Raw genomic sequence first — 20,480 nt, forward strand, 5'->3', positions numbered from 1 at the left:
CTGGGGTGTACCTAAGTACATAACACAGCAGTATGAGGAGAAAACAGATAGTCTGGGGTCCTGATTAGCAGGATCCCTGTCAGACTAGTCAAAAACAGCATCACATCAAACAAAAAGTGAGGGTAACCATCTCACTCGGGCATGGCTTAGCTGGCACGCAAGATGGCGCCCTGATCTCCGAGCTCTGCTGCACCGGAACACTCCCAGACTTCTCGCCGCATCTGAAAGAGGTGCAGATGGCAGTCCATATCAGAAAAGGATGGCGGAAGTTGCTGGGATGCCCTACCAGTAACTTTAATTGATGATACAAGCACTCGTTGCTTAGTTTTGCCATCGCTGCCATTTTCTTTATGAAACAGCAGCCATTTTGAGAGCCTGGAACTCTGCAGGTATTCCTCACAGAATTTTTCACGGTCCCCCTGTGACTTCTTGTGGAAGTTATGTAAACAGCACTTCTAGTCAGGAAAGGATGTCAAGGATCGTAGTGTTGCCCTGATGGTATATTTCTGTGGAATGCAGTAATTTACGCCTGGGTTTGTTGTGGCGGCCGTTTATCCTGATGCGGCCGCCATTTTGGGGAACTGTGATCTTTCTATTACACATCACCAGAACCTAATGAGCAAGTGTAATAATTAGCAAGGAGGACCTTTCCATTTTTAGTGTGTACTTTTTCGGATGTTTATGAGCCCTCTACTACATAACAAATATTATTCTTTTAATCTATGGGCATGTTAAAAAAGCCACAATTCATATTTGTACCCAAAAAGCAACTGACTGCCTCTTCAGCAAGTTCCTCCAGAAGGATAATTCACTGTTGGAAACACTCACTTCATTGGAAGAGATGACTACTTCTTCAACATTCACTCAGTTCCTCTCAGCAGTCCACCCTGAGTAAATCTCAATCTCAATCTCCTTCCTCTTCTCCTAAAAGACTGAAGCAAGACCTTCCTTCACCTGAGAAAAATATACCTTCAATCTCTCTAGAGTTACTGCTGGAGGAGATTAGGGCACTGAGACCCGTCGTAGAGGACACGAATACGTGTGTTCAACAACTGGATGACAAATGGACACTAATGGATAGTCGTATCTCTGTGGTGGAACAGCAGGTGGTGGACTTGCATGAAGGAACAGCTAAACTCCAGCTTTTGAAGAGAGAGGTCGGCCAACTCAAAACACAAGCAGCAGATTTGGAAACAGAAACAGGAGGAATAACTTGAGCATTATAGTCTTCCGGAGGCACTTTAGGGGGATGATCCTGTTTCCTTCTTTACATCCTTCCTTCCAAAACTGATGGATATGCCATCATCTACTTCGCTTAATATTCAGAGCGCTCATAGGCTGGGTCCTCGGCTCACCTCTTCCTTGTCTCCTGCAAGACCTAGAGGAGTTATCATACTCCTTCTGCAATTTACGGATGTGATGCAGGTACTTGCTGCAGCCAGGACTAAACAACAGATATCTTGGATGGGTCAAAGGATCTTTTTGTCTCAGGATGTCTCCAACACCACTGCTGCCAGGAGAAAGGAGTTTCTAGGTCTTAGGTCTTCTTTAAAAGCGATGGGTTTGCGTTATGGCCTCTTTCATCCATGCATCTTCAAAGTCACCTATTATAACAAGACTTCCACTTTTGATCCAGCAGATCTTAATAGATTTATACAATCTCATATATCGTCTGAAAGTATGGATACGGGTGGTCCATCCTCACACTGACTCTCCTTCTAACAACATTTTGTCTATCCGTTCTTTGTGTCTGTTGGCCTTTTTGTGCTGGATGATTTAAAATGTGATGAATGTTCTTTTACTTGTTCTCCGTCATAGTAGTTATTTGTTGTTATAGTTCATTCTACTATGATGTATGTTTTCTTGGTTCTTGTCATCATGCTATCATATTTGGTAACATAACTTGCTGTTTTCTCGCTTCCCCTCTTCACAGATTCATTCTATTTGTCTGCACAGTACATCAGTCTTCATCCGTGTTTGTTTCCGGATGTGCGCAGACTCCCTCCTCTCGGGTGTGTCATCTGTTTTTGTGTCGTCACCACCCCAGTTCCTCTTCTGCTCCCCTAAAGGTATGTTTTTTTCTTTTTCAGTCGTCCTGTATGGACTTGTACTGTCCACTCTTCTTACCATTTTTTCTCCATTTCCTCTTCCCTCCTCCTTCTCCTTTTTGTCCTTTATCTTTCTCTCTGATTGTATTCTTATACTGTATTTTCTTTTCTTCATATTATTTGCTGAATTTTTTATATATGCCTTATTGTTTTCCAATACTATTTTCTTGATTTTGCATAATTCAGAATAATCACATGGAATATTAAAGGATCTCTTAATCCGATTAAGAGACAGAGAGTGCTATCCCATCTAGGTAAATCTAATCCTGATTTGGTTCTTCTTCAGGAAACTCACCTTTCGCAAGCTGAAGCTTTGAAATTTAAGTGAGCTTGGGTTGGTCACGTGTTTGTTTCTCCATCAATGAATAGGAAGAATGGGGTTGTGATACTGATTAAAAAATCTCGTAATGTTCATATGATTTCTCAACAAATAGATGACATAGGTAGATGGATTGTAGTCAATCCTATCATACACAATATCCCCCTCACTATTATGAATGTTTATGCCCCAACACAACCTGATATTACCTTTTAGCCTATTATTGCACACAAATGCACACAATTTCATGGCTCTTATTTTATTTTAGGAGGGGACTGCAATCAAATAATGGACCCCTTTTTAGACAGGCAATCCTCAGTTCACTTTTCAGCCCATGAAATGCATAAGCAATTTCCCTCTACTATTCATAAGGGAGCCTTGGTGGATTCTTGGAGATTGCCTAATCCAACTTCCTGGGAATATACTTATCATTCTGCGTCTCACGGTTTCCTTTCATGACTGGACCATACGTTTCTCTCTAAGTATCTTGTGCATCTTATCATATAGTCGTATATCTCTCCAATTGTACTTTCTGATCATGCTATTATTATTACAGATATGGATTTGCTTCCCTCTTGACCTCCTTTGCATCGTTGGAAATTTAACAATTATTTATTGCAGGATGCCCAGTTCTCTAGTTCGTTTACTACTTTTGCTTCTGATTTCTTTTCCTTCAATGATAATACAGAAATCTCTCCTTCCCTACTTTGGGATACATTCAAAGCCTCAGCACGTGATTTTATTTTAAATTATGTTTCTAAACAAAAAAAGGTACGGTTAAAAGAACATACTAGACTTCTTGCATTGATTAAATCCTTCGAAAAGAAGTATTTCTCTTCTAACTTGTCCTCTGACCGTACCTATCTACTTAAAGCCAAATTGCAGTTTAGTTCTATTTCTACTAATGAAGCCTCCTCTGTACTTCTCTGAAAAAGTGTACATTATTATGGAGGGAGAAATAAAGCTAGTAAGCTTTTAGCGAATTATCTTAAGGGAAGAAAGGAACAGCATATTATTCATTCTATCTCTGATTCGACGGGGAAGTCTACTACTAAACACCAAGATATTTTAGAAGAATTTGTTAAGTTTTATAAATCTCTCTATACTCCTGGATCAGTTCCCTCTTCCTCCGCATTCAGGGACTATCTACACCACACCCCTCATCCTGCTCAGCCAAATTTAGATTTTGACTCTTTAGAGATTTACCCCTCTTCTGAAGATATTGCTGCAGCCTTAAAAGCACTTAAGTTGGGAAAAACAACTGGTCCAGATGGTTCTACAGTTGAGTTTTATCTCCATTTTTGTAGTATTCTTCTTCCCTACTTGTATCATTTATCTAGCCATTTTATTGCATCTTCCTTTACCTCTGGTACCTTCTGAAGAAGCTATAATCTGTCTTATTCATAAGGAAGGTAAAGATACTTGCCAATGTAAACATTACAGGCCTATATCTTTATTAAATGTTGATTACAAAATTGTTGATAAGCTCTTAGCTCTCCGTTTAGAATCCTTCTTCCTCATCTTATAGGAAAAGAACAATCAGGGTTCATAAGGGAAGGCCTATTTCTGATAATGCGACATTCTTTCTAAATGTCCGCAGTAACGCTTATTCCTTTAAGTCTTCTCTTGCAGCTATAACAATTGATGTGGAGAAGGCATTTGATAGAGTAAACTGGGATTTTGCATTACACTCTTTAAAATAGCATGGATTTGGCCCTAAGATTATAGCTCTTATCTCCCTCTTATACTATGCTCCTCAAGCATCTGCTATGGTTAATAGCATGAGTTCCTCTTATTTTTCTCTCAATAGAGGAGATAGACAAGGTTTTCCTCTCCCCCCTTTGTTATTCGTTTTAGCTCTGGAACCCTTTCTTTTTCGAATCCATCTTAATCCCTCTATCTCTGGCTTTCCTTATGGGGATTGACATTTAAAATTGTCTGCTTACGCATACGACATTCTCCTATTTATCTCTTCTCCTGAAGAATTGCTACCTTCTGTATTACAAAATATTTCGCTATTTTCTACTGTCTCTGGATATAAAATCAATAAGGAAAAAATGGAAATTCTCCCATGAACTAAATAAACTTGTAGCAGATCTTACTCTCTTGCTGGTTATCAATGGTACACTTCTGCAAAAATCAAATATTTGGGGATATGGTTCACAAATTCAGTTCCAGATACGGTTAAGATAAATTTTTACAGAACTTACTATTAAAATTAATAAGATTCTCTCTTCTTTGAATCTTGTATTTCTATTGTGGTGGGGGCGTTTAGACTCTATTAAAATGATGATTTCCCCCCCTACTGTTATATCCTCTTTCTATGTTAACAGTTCACATTCCTAAACATTTTAAAAAAATAATTAACACATTACTCATTACATTTCTTTGGAGAAATAAAAAACCCAGAGTAGCACGACTTACCTTACAGAGACCGAAAATGGCGTGAGGGGTCAATTTTCCTCATTTTTATGGTTATCATAGAGCTTTTTCTTTACGTCAAGCAGCTCTTTAGACTCAAGATATATGCTCTTCCTTTTCTCCCGTATGGCTTGATACTGAATGTGCTTCTCTTTTTCCTTTTAGCTTCAAGGAAGTTTTAACTCTGACTGCTAAAACATTGTTTTTTCATTCCCCTATTTTATGGAATACAATATCACTGCATAAATTGACTTTTCTTCCGCTCAATCTGGATATTGCGTCATTTTCGAAAAATGCAGATTTGGTATAATTTCTCACTTAAGATTAATAATAGGTCCTTTGTTTTGGCACACCTGGAAGGATAAAGGGTGTCTCAATTTTTTCATAATTACTCCCCTATCTCTTTTCCTCACTCTTGCCTCATTTATCATTGCTCCAAATCCTTTTATACTCCCTTTTTTTAATTAATGAATGCAATCCTGATGTATAGGCCTCTTTACAGAATTCCTCTAAGAAGATTCCCGTTTCTTCTGATATCACAGAATTTTGGAAGACTGGCCCTAGGGCTTCAGCTATTTATAAATATTTCTCCCTTTCTGACTCCTCTAGAACCAAATCCAAGTCTGAACTTTTATGGGTGAGAGATCTGGCAGTTTCTTGGACTAGCTCGTTTTGGATTAAGGTATGGGGACACATATATAAAATAGCATGGTCTGCTGGTATTACACAGTCTCTATTTTTCATTTACCATCGCGTCTACTTTACTCCTATGCAATGTTCTAAATTCTCATTTGATAGTCCTGCTAAAGGCTGGTCCTGTGAGTTTCTTGATACCGGTTTATTGCATATCCTATTTGATTGTCCCAGTACCCACACTTTTTGGTACAAAATCTGGGCTCTGATTAAGAGGACTTTTTATTTTCATTGTCCTTTTAATATTGTTTATCTTTTTTTGGGTTTACTGTCCAATTTACTTATTCCATCTTTTCCTGAAAATAAATTATTAGATATTCTATTAGCGATTGCCTTTCACTTGATTAGGTCGAATTGGAAAACATTAGATAAATTATCCTATAAAATGTGGTGGGCTTCGGTGAGTTCCCATCATAAGTTAGATACTATGTACGCTACACAATATACATCTGTTCATAATGTGCAATTATTATGGTTACCTATTAATGCATATTCAACAAAATTGGTGGTGAAGAACCAAATATTGTACCTATATCTTCTGAGAATTTTCGTCCCCCATTAATTTTATCTCTTTGTCCTTCTTTTATATCCTATATTTAATTATATTTTTGGATATGTTACTAAATATAATGTTTATTATATGCAGTTAGCTTAGAGGCAAATTGTTGTCATTGTTCTCAAATTTTTAATGATTCACCATATGATCTTTCCCTTATCCTCCCTCCCTTCCCTTCCTCTTGCCCTTCCCTTTCCTCCCATTATCTCATAAAACGATAAAGACTTTTATGGTATTTTTAATGATATCTAATACTGCAAATTCACTGTGGATATCTATTATTGTTCCTTTTTCTTATGGATATGTAGTATATACTGAAATTAATAAAGTCTTTTGAACACAAACAGTGGGGGTAACCATAAGAAGCAGATCCTAGTTTCCTACAGAACTACATTGTTAGTCTATGCATTTGAGCTTAGATATGTATGAAAACAACAGAATGTTCTAGTGATATGCCCTAGACATCAGCGATGTAGTTGTTGATTGTGGTGAGCTGGAAGCAGTATGTTCTGCCATCTGATAGACTAACCATTGGATGTGCAATGAATTCACAATATGCTGTCTAAGATCATCACCCCAGAAGAGATTCCAGCCAGACTTCATGGGTCACTACTAAAGAAATGAACATGAAGGCCATTGCTGGAACTATGCTGCAGAAGACACACACACGTTCTGCAATTTAAACTTGCTTATTAGAGTGCTCAACCAAACCATCACTATTGACCTGAATAAAAAATACACTGTGACGCTCTATTATAAAGAATTGATATTGTTTTCAGTTAAATACAACCCAAATTAAAAAAATATAAATTGGCATCTGTATCAACCTTAAAACACCTTGTTATTACGTTAGGTAGAAAATGAAGGGAAAATACATTTAGTGCTATCATTTTCAATTACATTAAAGAACATTTTGAATTAACCTACTGATTCAACTGCAACTAATTTCAGATTTCAACTCTTCCAAAAACCGACTACAAATGGAACTTTATAACTAATAATCCTCTATCCTTTCCTATTCTTTCCTTTTTAAATACATTAAATCGTCATAAGTTATTTGACTCCTTTTAAATTTAGAGAAAATACAAGATCCACCAATCCTCCCTGATATCATCAGATCAGAAGAGAAATAAATGACTAGTAATAACTTAATTCCACTAGTGAATGGGTCTGTTCATGTCCAAGCATCAGGGCCACCAATCAGAAAGCAAATCAGGAATACATGAATAAAGTAATAGATTAACATGACATGAAGGCCACCAGTCTCAAAGAGAGAGTACCTCAGCTCCAGCCACAGCCATCCTAAGCCAGTTAAAGAACATTGCAGAAGAGAGAATTAAGTCTGTTTTGTAATGGAAATGATTTAAACCATTAGAAAAGAGCTGTTTCAAAGCAGCATAACAAATATCTCAAAAAGGGATCTTGGCATATACATCATAAATATTACATCCTCAGCCATGCATAAGTGAAGTCAGATAACATAATTCATTAGCCAAAGAATATGTAGAGAATGAATAGCAACACATGAAAGCCATAAACCTTCACATTTCTAATGAGTAATCAGGTGTAAGATCCATAAGTCCAAGCCTAACCAGCTCCTAGAGTTTTCCCATCTTGCTTCATGAAGGATGATAGTGTATAACCACCAGTTCCAGCCCACGAAGGAATACAAACCCTCAAATTAATATTATCTTCTGCCACCAGGATAGAGACCAAGTGGCCTTTTTCTGAAGCCATGCACGCGCAATCACCAATCCTGCCGTAGTTATGGAGAATAAAAAGGCCCCTATGATATCAGCTCAAACATTAGGCACCTAGCCCAATAAACTACTTTTGGGGTCAGATCTAACATCTGCCTTAATAAGTCGATTCATCAGTGCAAACACTGCACCAGATCTATTCCCTTGTATCTCTATAAGAGCGTTTTCAAAAAAGTTGAAAGCAACTGCCAGACATTAGAATGGAAATTTAACCCCTTCGCCGCGGCACAAATTCCGCCGCGGCGCTGGGGGGTGTGGGGTGAGCGCGGCGCCGCCATGCTCGTGACGGAACCACGCCGTCATGAGTCACGGGCGAGCTGTGCTCATGATGGCGTGGTTCCATCACGACTCCGCCCACTCTTCATTTCGCCCTCACAGGCGGGGAATCAGCAACGCATGGGCGGAGCGGCCGCAGCATGACGGAACCACTCCGTCATGAGCACATGCCGCCCGTGGCTCATGACGGCGTAGTTCCGTCATGCGCACGCAAGGGGTTAAAAAAAACCTTGATGTGCTATAAGATACCAGCAGCTTTCATGTAGCAAGGGTGGGCTTGCACTTCCATCATTTTGGTACTCCTACAGCTCTGTTTAAGACTCTCCGCAGTGATTGGGTTAAGATAATGGGACCCGAATGACTTATTTCAGGAGTATCAAATCTTTCCGCAAGCGATTGTGTCTAGTAAAGGCTTGATTAGCATGGTCTATTCCAAACATACAGGAGGATATTCTCAAGAACGTGTGATAACCATCGCAAAAGTTACTTAATGCAACCCTCAACATCGCAGTCCATCGTGGGAAATTTACGCCGTGTTAACCAGGTATTCACAACACGGCGGTACTACGCGATAGTCACCTGATAACGCGTCAACTGACCGCGTTAAAATCAACGCCACGCCGCCAAAATGCGAAACACGAATGCCAAAAAAGCTGCGATGAGGCCAACTGCAATACAAAAAGCTGTGAAAACCAGCGGCAGGCATGCAAATTCCACGCATCTGGTGGGAAAATGCACTATAAAAGCAACAAAAACAACACACCAGAAAGCAGCCAAAGTGCGTAGCAACATGGATGCACCCTGACCGAGGGCAGAGGCCAACGCGAACCCCACAAGCCCCACAGACCACCAGCAAGGAACAACGGGGTCGGGGAAGGTCAAGGAGAAGAGGGAGAGGAAGACGGTGTGCAGTCCACAGGAAAACAAGGCCAGTGTCACAGAGGTGACAGAACACAACCAGCAACTGACCCAAAATCAGACTACCTTGAATGCAGCGGGAGTGTCGAGGAGGTCAATAGAGGAGGCCAAGAGGCGCTGGCATGACGTGAAAATCTAAACCAGTCACAAAGCTGCTGCCAACAGGAAGGCAGCAACGGTGACAGAAGGTGGGTGTCCTGCGCCACAGGAGGAGCTGGAGGAAACAGAGGCCACAGTCAACAGTGCGGAAACAGTGCAAGGAGTTGGGAGTGCGGGCACAGCTCGGGAGGACCTGACACAACATCAACAGGGTGAGTAAAGACCAGGGACTGGGGGGACGGGGGGAGATGGGCACAATGGCACACATGCACAACGATGTGTAGCACACTGCACACCCACAATGACCCTGGATCATGTCCCTCATCCCGTGGCACACTGCAGCACACACAGCACATCCACATTGACGAAAACGTGTTACAATGTGCAACCCCAACACTGCAGAACAGAGGACACAACTGGCTCTGCACATGCGCAGAAACAGGCCCACTATAACTGACAGAGCTAGAAACTGTGAAATGGAAATGTACGTGTAAAACCTCACACCCGTCATGTAGTCCAAATGTACACTGTCCTGCATCTAAATCCTGCACCTCGAAAACAGTAACAATGTACATTGTCATACAGTCTGCATGTAAACAAGAGCAATGCGCCAACACACGTCAACACAATGTCAATATGCATCTCCCCTCCACATTGCAGAGGGACACACAAAACCTCCAGCAGAGCACAGAAGACCACACATCAGTGATGCCGGAGAGGACCACCACACCTTCGACACCAATGCCCTACAACAGCCCATGGACATCCCACGCAACCCACCACCAGAACCAGGGCAGCCAAGCTACTTAGAGGAGAACCTATCCCCTGAAACAGACCACACAGCATGAATCAACCCGCAAGCACAGCAGACTCACAACACTTCACAGACCCACACATGGCACCCCAATGCCAGGTGTCAGAACGCCAAAAGAAGGTGGCCCAACAGGTGTTGGTGTGTTCTGAACCCATGGAAGGCGAACTAGATCACATACGTGGATGTCTATTACCCTTCAGAGACCACCTACACCCCAAAAAGGAGACCCATACTGCCATAGAGACACATGCAGATGCACATTCCCAGTACAGAACCACGCCCAGGGGCACGCACATATCAGTCACACACCCACGTTGGCTCTGCATACGATGGCACAGTCCCCTTCCCTTATGAATTGTGTGGGTGACGACAAAGCTACAGGTCCAAGCTCGAACCCGCTGCCTGCGGTGACATGTCTGCATCCGCTGTACACAGCACAATGTAATGTTCTAGGGCCCAGGGCCCGCATGCATACAACAAGCCAACAGGGACACACGCAGATATCATGTTGAACTGGCTAAGGGCACGTGCACCCGGCCCCTTTATTGGCAGGGCCACTGGTACAGTGACGCCTGTGCTGGATGTATTTGGGTGAGTATAAGGCAGCCCGCACTAAGTGCTTGGTGCTGGCAATAACTTGAACAGTGGACACCAGTGCAATGGAATCAGAAAAAACCTGCATGACAGAGTCAACTGCTGAGCAACATGGAGGGAGCCAGAGCAAGTACAGAGGTCAGCCAACACACAAACAGAAGTGTCTGTGAGTTTCAGTGCGCTGCGGTTGGGTCCCCAGAGCTGAGCGTGCTCATATGAAGAAAATGTCTAGGATTGTGTCCCTTCTGGATATTCCTGATGCAGCTGCAGGGGGGGGTGTCACACCTGCATCATCTTCCTCATCGCTGTCCCAGGTCTCCCACACTGCCTGAGGTGACATTGCTGCGTGAGCTCCCCACAGCACATAACCAAAACAGTAATAGACGATGAATCATGGTGCACAGAGCTAGTGGCACCAGGAGTGCTGAGCAGGGGATCAGGCAGAAGATGGCATCCACAACAGGTGCGGGCAACTCCGTCAGTCTGCCAGTACGACCATTTCGACACTGGCAGTTGGCGGTTGGAGTTGGTCCTGGCAGTGGTGGCGTGTGCCTCCTGTGGTGATGCGATGTTTAGGACGGTCGGGACTCAATATGATGTGTGAGCCCTGGTGGGTTGCATTTGAGGCCGGAGGCAGCGGACAGCACAGGGCCACAGACACATGGCGTTGATGACCCCAAGGCCATCGCCTCAAGTGCCATCCAACATCTCAGAAGAAGGGGTCCCAGACCTGAACAGCACAGAGTTAGTGGCCCTGAATGCACTGCGGCTAGCACAGGCACCTCGTTATGGGACGGTGACTTGCGGTGCAGTTAGATGGGCCACGCAAGCTGAGCGGGTCCTCATCAATGTCAGAGGTGTATGTGGTGGAGGGTTACGGGGGACCGTGGAAGGTGTCCTCCATGGCGTAATGCAGAGGTGGTTCAACTAGAAAGTGTCCATGGGTCTCGGGGAAAAGACTTAGTGGCACCGGGGCTGAAAGAGGATGCAGTCTGCGATGAGGCCTGTACAATGACATCAAGTCAGCCATACATAAATCAAGACTGAATTTGAATAGTGTGACCTACTCGACCGCAGTGGAGGCCTGAGGCAGCGGTCAGTGCGGGCCAGACGTGATTCAGCGAGCTCCTCCTGGAACTCTAACACACAACGTTGACTTGACATTTGGGGGTGGTTTGTGGTTGACGGAGGCAAAAGCACCAGAGCCGAGCGGGTGTTCAGTCAGCGACGATGACGTGTCCTGCCTGGTACGGACTGGATTAGATTGGGTTGAGGCCTGCTGGACCGCAGTGTAGGCCGACGGTGTAGTCATCAAGGGCCCACAGACACATGTGGTTGGGATGCCAGGCACATACTTGGTGTCACCACATCGAAGGGAGTACAGTGATGTAAACTCTACATATTGTGCGTACTCGTACAATGTATGATCAAGACTCAGTCCCAAATGTGTGACCTACTCGCCCGCAGCATAGACCGGAGGCAGCGGTCAGCAAGGGCCCACAGCCACGTGTCGTTGTCTTGCGATTCACAGAGTTAGTGACACCAGGACAGTTGTCGGAAGTGTTCGATCACCTCTGTAACGTTGATCTTTTTACCCACCGGACTGAAACGCGTCATCCTCTTACACCTCTCCTTGCGTGCAATGATATGTACTCTGCCATTAACAAATCTACACTCAGTCCCACATGTGCAAACAACTCAAACGCAACGTGGCCCGAGGGCAGTAGTCCGCTTGGGCCCATGGACATCTGTGGATGGACTGCTATGCACAGACTTGGTGACACCACATCGATGAGAGTATAGTGAGATAAAATCTGCCATAATTGATGTTCTCTGCCATACTGTAATGAAGACTCAGGGGCATATTATCAAGAAACAGCGTTAAAATTATCGCCGCTTTAGCGGCAGAAAAATGCCCTTAAGAATTCCCATAGAAGCCCATGTTCTGGGGTAAACATGGGCTTCCACTGGAAATCTCTGCGGCATATTATCAAGCCCATTATTGCCGCTTTAGTGGCAGTTTTCTACCGCTAAAGCGGTGATAATTTTAACGCCGTGCTTGATAATATGCCCCTCAGTTCCAAATGTGTGACCTTCTTTTCCGCTGTGCATGTAGGTGGAGTACCTCAACAAGAAGGGAGTACAGCGGGCCGTTGTCGCTGAGGCCGTGATGGTCTGAGGAGGCTGCCAGGTTCGTGGCACTCTGGCTTGGAGCTTGCACCAGCACGTGGTGGTCCCTCATCGACACACGCCGGTGTCGGCAGGTTCACATTGAGGCCTGGCAGGACTGGTACGGGGCCCTGCGGCTCGGGGTGCAGCAAGTGCACAGGAACACAGGTAACACCGCTCACAGCGATGGCCTAGTGGCGGGAAGAAGGGTGCTGTCCTGGCAGAGGCGTTGGGCATTCCGGAAGAGGACCACGCCCATAGATACATGCTGTTAATTCACAACCTCTATGCGTGCCTGGCGTACGCTGGGCCAGCCCACTCCTCTCACGCTTACAGAGGGGACATAACAAGCTACATTTTCGCGATCTTCGCTACTGGCTGGTGTGACATGGTTGCGTCAATTGTCCACTGCACTCCATACACCAGCAGTGTATGTCGACATGGATATGTGTGTGGTCTGCATACTGCAGGCTGGCCATTGCTTCGACGCCACACTTGGCATTGTGTACATTGTCATTCATCAGTCAATTGCCTTCTTCGCACAAGCCTGATCCCCACCTCTTCACACAATCTGCTATCGTGTGGCTGAGGTGCCGTGCAGTTCATGGCTTATGTGCATGGCTGGCACAGGTTGCCAGAGTGAGTTGTTGTGCTGTCGTGTCTGGCAGATGGGCATGTTGTTTGGCATGTTGTATGTGAGTTTGTGACGTGTGCATTCCCAGTGTTGTGAGTTGCATGGTTGTGGAGTTGAGGGGTGTGGTGTGTTCATTTGGTACTTGCTAATGAGCAGCGCATTTACGTAGGTGCCAGCCAGGAAGCGCCGAGTGATGGTGGGCTGTGGACTCATGCACTCAGAATGGTTGGTTGGGGTCACGGGTTTTTGGAGATTACCAGGTGGTCCACTATTGCCTGCACAGTGATGGTATGCGTGTGCTTTCGGTTGCGGATGTTGTGTGCAGTGTCACCAGGGGGCACAAGTAGGACATGTGTGCATTCAATTGCCCCCTGACATGTGAGGGAATCCAACTATGGCTTTGACACCTTGCTTGGTCTATAGCTGTTCCTGCGCAGTGTGGGGGAAGGATAGGTAGTGTGGTACCAAGCTGATGATGGCATCCAAGACAGTTGGGGGGCTTGGATGTGGCTGGCTGTGAGATTCCTCAGATTCTGGAGGTTGTTATCCCCTGTGTTGGTACCGTTGGCCTGTGGACGATGGTGGTCAGGATGCGTATGGTGGTTGTCCTTTTGAGCCTGTGGTGGGCAATGACATTCCCAGGTGTTGGGTCTGTGAGGTTGGTGCGTTTTCAGCAGGTGGCTGTCTTTGTCTGCGCTGCCTCAGTGTTGGACCGGGCGGGGGTGGCAGGGGGACCTGGGGTGGTGACGGTGGGTGTTGTTGCCCTATTGGGGCTCCAGGCTGCATGTTCAGTTGCCCGGGTGCATCTGTTGTTCTTCATGTTTGGCTCTGGGCTGTGCTCCCTTGTCTGTTTCCGGTTGTTGTGCGACTTTGCACCAGGTCTGAGCAGGTGTTAATTTCCTGCTGCTAACGCGCCTTATCGCATGTTTTGTGATCTTATCGCCGATCAGGTCGTTGAGAATGTTGTGAAGTAGTGTTGTCGCGGTTGTTGGCGTGGGAACACCTACTCTGCATCTCATTAGCGATAGTTGCCGGGGTCATCTGTGGCGATGTTTTTTGCGGCTGCTATCGCAGGTAAACTGGTGCTATGGGCAGTTAGCACCAGCTTGTGAATGGGGTGATACATTTATCGCGACTTTGGCTGCGCTAAAGTGCCGTTAACTCGACGATAGCTCCTTGAGAATATGCCCCACATGGTTTTAGAACCTCCTGGTATATCGTAAGAATATCATGTCTTCCTCATAATGAAATCAGCATGCTTGGCAATGAATTTCTACAGGACTTTGTCAGAGAATCAAGAAGTGGTTATATTCATACTTTTTATTTAATCCTGATGGGCCAGAAGAATACACCAAACAATTTTGAGGCTTTGTCTACTAATTGGTCAGGTCAATTGCACTGCAATGTGTCTATCACTGAAATAATGTGCACCAATTTGCTCAGAGCTTCTTAAAAGTTTAAAGGCTTATGGACCACTCCTTTAAAATCTTGTTTCGTTTATACTATTTAGCACAATAGCTGCATAAATGGGGTCTAAGTGCCACTTCAAATTGTTTTCGCAGTAGCAAGCCTGACACGGACACCCTACACATCTATGCAACTTACAATATTATTGCTCAATACTGGTGCATTTTATTTATACATAATGTATACTGATCTTTTTTTTTTAAATTTGTTTTTATTGTGTTTTAGAGAAAATGTATATTAACAATCAGCATATCTTGCTGTAACATGCAGCAACAGGAGTTGGTATATAGTACATATTTAGTACAGTTGGGTTTCTTATATATTCTACTCAGGATATATGGCTTTTGAAGGCCAGTTCAACTTAGACAGGTGTGGTGGTCTGTATATGTAATATTAACTGTGGGTATAGGTAGTCAAACTTGGGTTTGGTTGGGTTGCTCCCGCACACTTACTTGTGTATGTTCTCATGTGTGTGCTGTCAAATGCGCCTACACCTGTTGCCTTGGCTGTGGTTTTCCAGCATATTCACGCTTAGGGTGAATGGCGCGTTTATGACTGGTCAGGTGTTTATGTATATCTTAAGCGTACATTTCGTGTGTGCGGTGTTAGTCAATTGGGTAAGGTGTCTGTGAGGACTGGACTGGCGGGTCTGCAATTTGTTGTAGCTCTGCCAGGATTGATTCCCAGCTTTTGGGTATGGGTACTTTTCTGAGACCCATGAATTCTTCCCGCTTGATCGCCATGCTTTCTGCCCTGGCCCATGCAAGAGTAGAGTGCCTCCAGGCTTGTATGTGAGGGGGTTCAGACGACTTCCACCTCTTTGTGATTAACCTCTTGGCCGTGATTATGCCCAGATCCAGGAACCTGGAGGTGACTTTAGTGCTACTTATCCTGCGAAAGATGTGCAGTAGATGTGTCTGCCAATCAAAAGGTATCTCTCTCTCGGTGCAGGCATGCAGAGCATCCGCCCCTCCGCTCCAATATATATTAAGGGTGGTACAACCCCAGAGCATGTGTACTAGGTCTGCGTCCAAGACGGCACATCTAGGGCAGGCGGAGTATGCTCGACAAAAGTACCTATTAATGTTAGCTGGCGTTAAGTATGCCCTCTCTGTGATGAAATATTTTAGTTACTTAAATCGCATATTTCTAGGGATATGAACCAGGCTAGCTAGTGCCTGTTCCCATTCCTTGTCTGAAAATTGTCGGCCCAAGTCATGTTCCCACTTGTGTATGAGGAGATCTAAGTCGATCGCTGCATGCTGTGGCAGTGAAGCTGCGAACCACCACGTCAAGCGCCTGCCCTGCCCCATGACATGTAAATAGTGTATAGTGAGGTGCGTCTGCTGTTCAGTAGTAAGGTCCCCCCATTTCTCTGAGAGTTTGGCTACCATTGAAGGGTGTAGGAGGAATTGTGCTGCGGAGAGCCCCTCTTTTTCTGACAGTGTTGCGTGGGGACAAATGAGCCCTCACAATCGAGATCAACCATGGTCTGTATCCCAGCTTCATGCCAGTGCTATAGTATGGCGGACGTGCATACCGTCTGACCTCTGGGGGAGCCTTCCAAGGGAAGCGCAGTGGCATAGTGTACTGTGCTCCGGGTTATGTAGAGGCTCTCCGGTAGCATCTGTATGACACATTCAACAATAGGGACTCTGGAGTACGTGTTCGTGTGCCAGGGTGGAAGAGTGCAAGGATCTGAGGCAATGTATATGGCGGGCGTGTGGACGCCGTATTGCTGCGTTGACGATCTGCCAACCATCTGGTGATCCACAGGAGCTGGGCCGCCAGGTAGTAGTGTTCAAAGTAGGGAGCTGCCAGACCCTCCTGGTCCATGGGCAAGTATAGCTTCCTAATCGCCACCCTATGGCGGCTGGGGCACAAAATGAAATCCCTGGTCGTCCGTTCCAGCAGAGCAAAAAAGGATGCAAGGCCATAGTTAGGTAGGTTGGCAAAATAATACAGAAGGCTCGTAGGGCCACCATTTCCACCAACGCCACTCTACCCATGACTGCCAGGGGGAGTGTGCTCCAGAACTGCATCTGGGACTGAATGCTTCTTGTCTCTCAGCTTTCCTTTGTTCTAGGTTGGGGACAGTGGAGGACGTGATGGCTTTTGTCCGAGGTCTAGTATGTCCACCACAGCGGCGTTGTCTTCAGGTAAATGTCCTTGACTCCTCTTCCGCAGGTGGTCTTGAGCCAGTCCATGTACTTGATTCCTCCAACCAGTCCCAGGTTTCAGCGGCTGAATCGAAGGAGCGCGTTGCCCCATTTGCAACCACACGTCGCTTGGCAGGGAATAGTAGTGAGTAGTTGAGGCTGAGTTCGTGCAGTTGCCTCTTAACCATGGTGTATGTGCTTCTGCGGCACTGCACTTGTGCTGTAAAGTCTGGGAAGAACATTATTTGACTGTTGCCCACCTTTATGTCTGCCAGCTTGCGGGTTTCTCTGTCCCTGTAGTTGAGGACTTTGAACAGGAATGGTCATGGGCGGGCGCATGGTGGTGGTTTCTGCGTGGGGACTCGATGCGCTCTTGAAGTGGGGGGACAAGGTGCCATCTGGGAGTAGGTCTCTGATCCAGTGTTTGACGTATTCTTTTGGGCATCGCCCTTCTTCACCCTCCGGTAGTCCCACCACATGGATGTTGTTGCAGCGTGAGCGCCCTTCTGTGTCTTCCACTATATCTTCCAGATCATGTACGCGGTCTATTAGATCTTAAAGGGCTGCCGTGTGGCTTTGTGTGACTGACTTCTGCTCCCCAAGCACTTGTTCTTGTGAGCGCACTTTTTCTCCAGGTTTGTAATGATAGGCCACCAGTAAGGTAAAGTCAGAGGTGACTTTGTCAATTTTGGATTTTAGTGATGTGCGAGTCTGGTCTAACGTAGACCCGATCTTTTCTACCGCAGCCAGTACTGAGTCCAGTTTTGGTGGCTAACGTTGTATGTGGGATATCTGCGGTTGGTCCACCTTCTGTTGTTGACACTTCTGAGATGCCACTGCGTGTGCTGAGTTGCTGGGTGTTTGTGCATAGGCGGCCCATCGCTAATTGATGTGCTGTCCGTATTCGTTGCTGGGCTGTGGGGACTGTGCCAGGCGCTTTGACCGTGATCTCACCGGTGCAGCAAGCCCTTTCTTGTTGGTTCTCTACGGGGTCATAAGTTGCAGGCAACTAGCTGCCCGAGTGTGGTTTCCCTTATATTACCGGACGTGTAGGGTGTATATCTGTATTCAGGGCGTGTACTGGTGATGGGTGTACACCCTTTCCCTCCCTCAACAGGGGTTGAAGCACACTCTTAGGATGAAGGGAGCTCCCTAAGGCGCCCCATAGCGTGTCTCAGGGCTTCATGGTGCTTTAGGGGCCTATTGCAGTTCGTGCCTGCACTTCCCGGGCTGTTTGCGTAAGCCCTTGTATGCCTCAGGTCTAGACCCGAGCTGGCCTCCAGACCCGACGCGGGGTGGATCTTCGCCCCCCTGTTGCCTCCCCTTGCACCGCGATGGTGCCAATTGTATTCCAGGCACGTGGGTGGCCTTGCTCTGGCTCTCGTATTCCGTGTAGCACTCCCTCCCGTGTCAGGCCCAAAGAAGAGGGAGGGGGGAAACAGGGGAAAAGTCGCTCACCTCGTCTCTTCCACGGGGTTCCCAGCCGGCAATACAGTGCTCCGCCACTTGCGTTTTAATGTTGCCCTACGACCTCGAGGGGTGCTGGGCGGGGGCCTCCCGCCGCGATCACTGTGGCCTCAGCGGCAATGTGTGAATCTTCAGGGTGTGTGTAGGGGCAAGCCCCCGCAGTTTACCACTAACGAGGGTCTTTTTATTTGTCAGGGCGGTGGAGCTGCGCGCCTCGCAACTGCTATCTCCACACCAGGGGCTCAATGTCTTTTGGCGGTCCTGGCGGCGTGGGCCCGCATCTCGTGGGCCCACACATAGGACCAGGCGCCTCGCCATTTACTTGCAACTTGTCAGCAGGTTCCCTGCAGCTCACGCGATCTTCTCCAACCCCGTGCACAAGCCGACGTAGTTCAGGCACAGCTGTGCGGGTTATGGGCTCTCAGATGGCGGGGAATACCAGCAATTGACAGGATAAATGAAGGGATACGTATGGAGTTCTAGGGACTCGCTTCCGCCATGTTTGGCCACGCCCACCATAATGTATACTGATCTTTTGTATAGTTATTTTTATATGTATATATATTTTCTTTGAAATATTGTTTGTTTAAATTTGAATCATGTCAATTTTCTGGTGTTCGAATTTTGTTTTTCATAACTGATGTTGTTTTCTACGATTTCTTGATGTATTTTTCAGCTTTGTTTTTGTTGTCAATATTTGTGTCTTTACTGTTGAAGAATAGGGTCATGACATTTAGATTGTCAATATTTTTTAGAGATGTTTTGGTATGTCAATATGATTTTTCTTGCTATAGTGTCATACAACTGTATCTGGCCTTTTGCTTCTTGATCAGCTCAGGACCCAGACTCTACAGGATGGGCAGGTAGTCCATCACTTTGTTTAGATAAGTAACATTTGCCATGCCCTTAGTTGTAATCTTCTATCAAACTTCTGCTTCTCTCAAGCCACAGGAACTGGCTTGGTGCAGAGAAGGTAAATATAAAACAATGTTCCTGCTGTGGATATGATTCTGAACCCGAAGCATAAGCTATGCTTTACAGTTGTTTCTGGAGTGGGGAAGTGGGTGCTAGGAGCAGTCCAGGGGATAGGTAGGGAAAATGCATACGGAAAATCTGATTCTGCAAACCCTATGGAGCACTCTTCAAACTTAAGCTTTGCATACTTACAAGGGGAACACCAACAATAGGTACCCCACTGCTTGCATCCCCATGCACTACCTATGCTCAAAACATCGAAGTAGAGGCAATGAGGCACCGCACTCATGACAGACTAAATTAATTACACAGAGAGATCTGGTAGACCATTCCGCACCATGATGTTGGTAAAAGGATTACACCAAATAAACTGTCAGCTGGCACAAACTGGAAATCAGGCCATTTACTGTCATGAAAATGGTAGTCATCTATGTTGAGAGAAAAACCACCTTGGACCTCTTGTAACAAAAAGAGCTGAGCGCTCACTTATTTATCAACAGACAGAATCACAAAAGCATTACATGGGACTAATGCTACACCTCTCCTGCACAGGAAGCATAGATGATTGGTCAGAAAAAGAAAATGGGAAGCATTATGTCACATGGACTCTGCTTTGGGAATTTTTGACCCTACATTTAGTCTGTCAATGACAGCTTGCACTACAGTCTGATGACAGAGAGGCTTGATAGGTTTAATACAACATCCACGTTAAAAACTACATAGCTATAAGTGAAGGCGCCATGTATCTCACTAGCAAAGATTCATAACATGTATGGAATCTCCTGAAAGCTTCAGGCATCACCCAGTATTCACTAGTACCTTGACTTCACTACTTGTAGTAGTAAAAGAATAACCAGACCACAACAGTGCATATCCTGCAACAACTATACCATCTGACTGAAAAACTATGTGACCTTCAGGAAAAGCACTGTGTGATTGATAATCACAGATGCAGTGAATACGTGGAAAGACCAGCAGGATTATAAACCTTCAGAGGTAATTCAGGAGTTTTACTTACAACGAATATTAGAAACTCTCTACCACCTAATCA

The sequence above is a fragment of the Triturus cristatus genome, chromosome 8, assembly GCF_964204655.1.
Source record: "Triturus cristatus chromosome 8, aTriCri1.1, whole genome shotgun sequence".
NCBI classification, from domain to species: domain Eukaryota; kingdom Metazoa; phylum Chordata; class Amphibia; order Caudata; family Salamandridae; genus Triturus; species Triturus cristatus.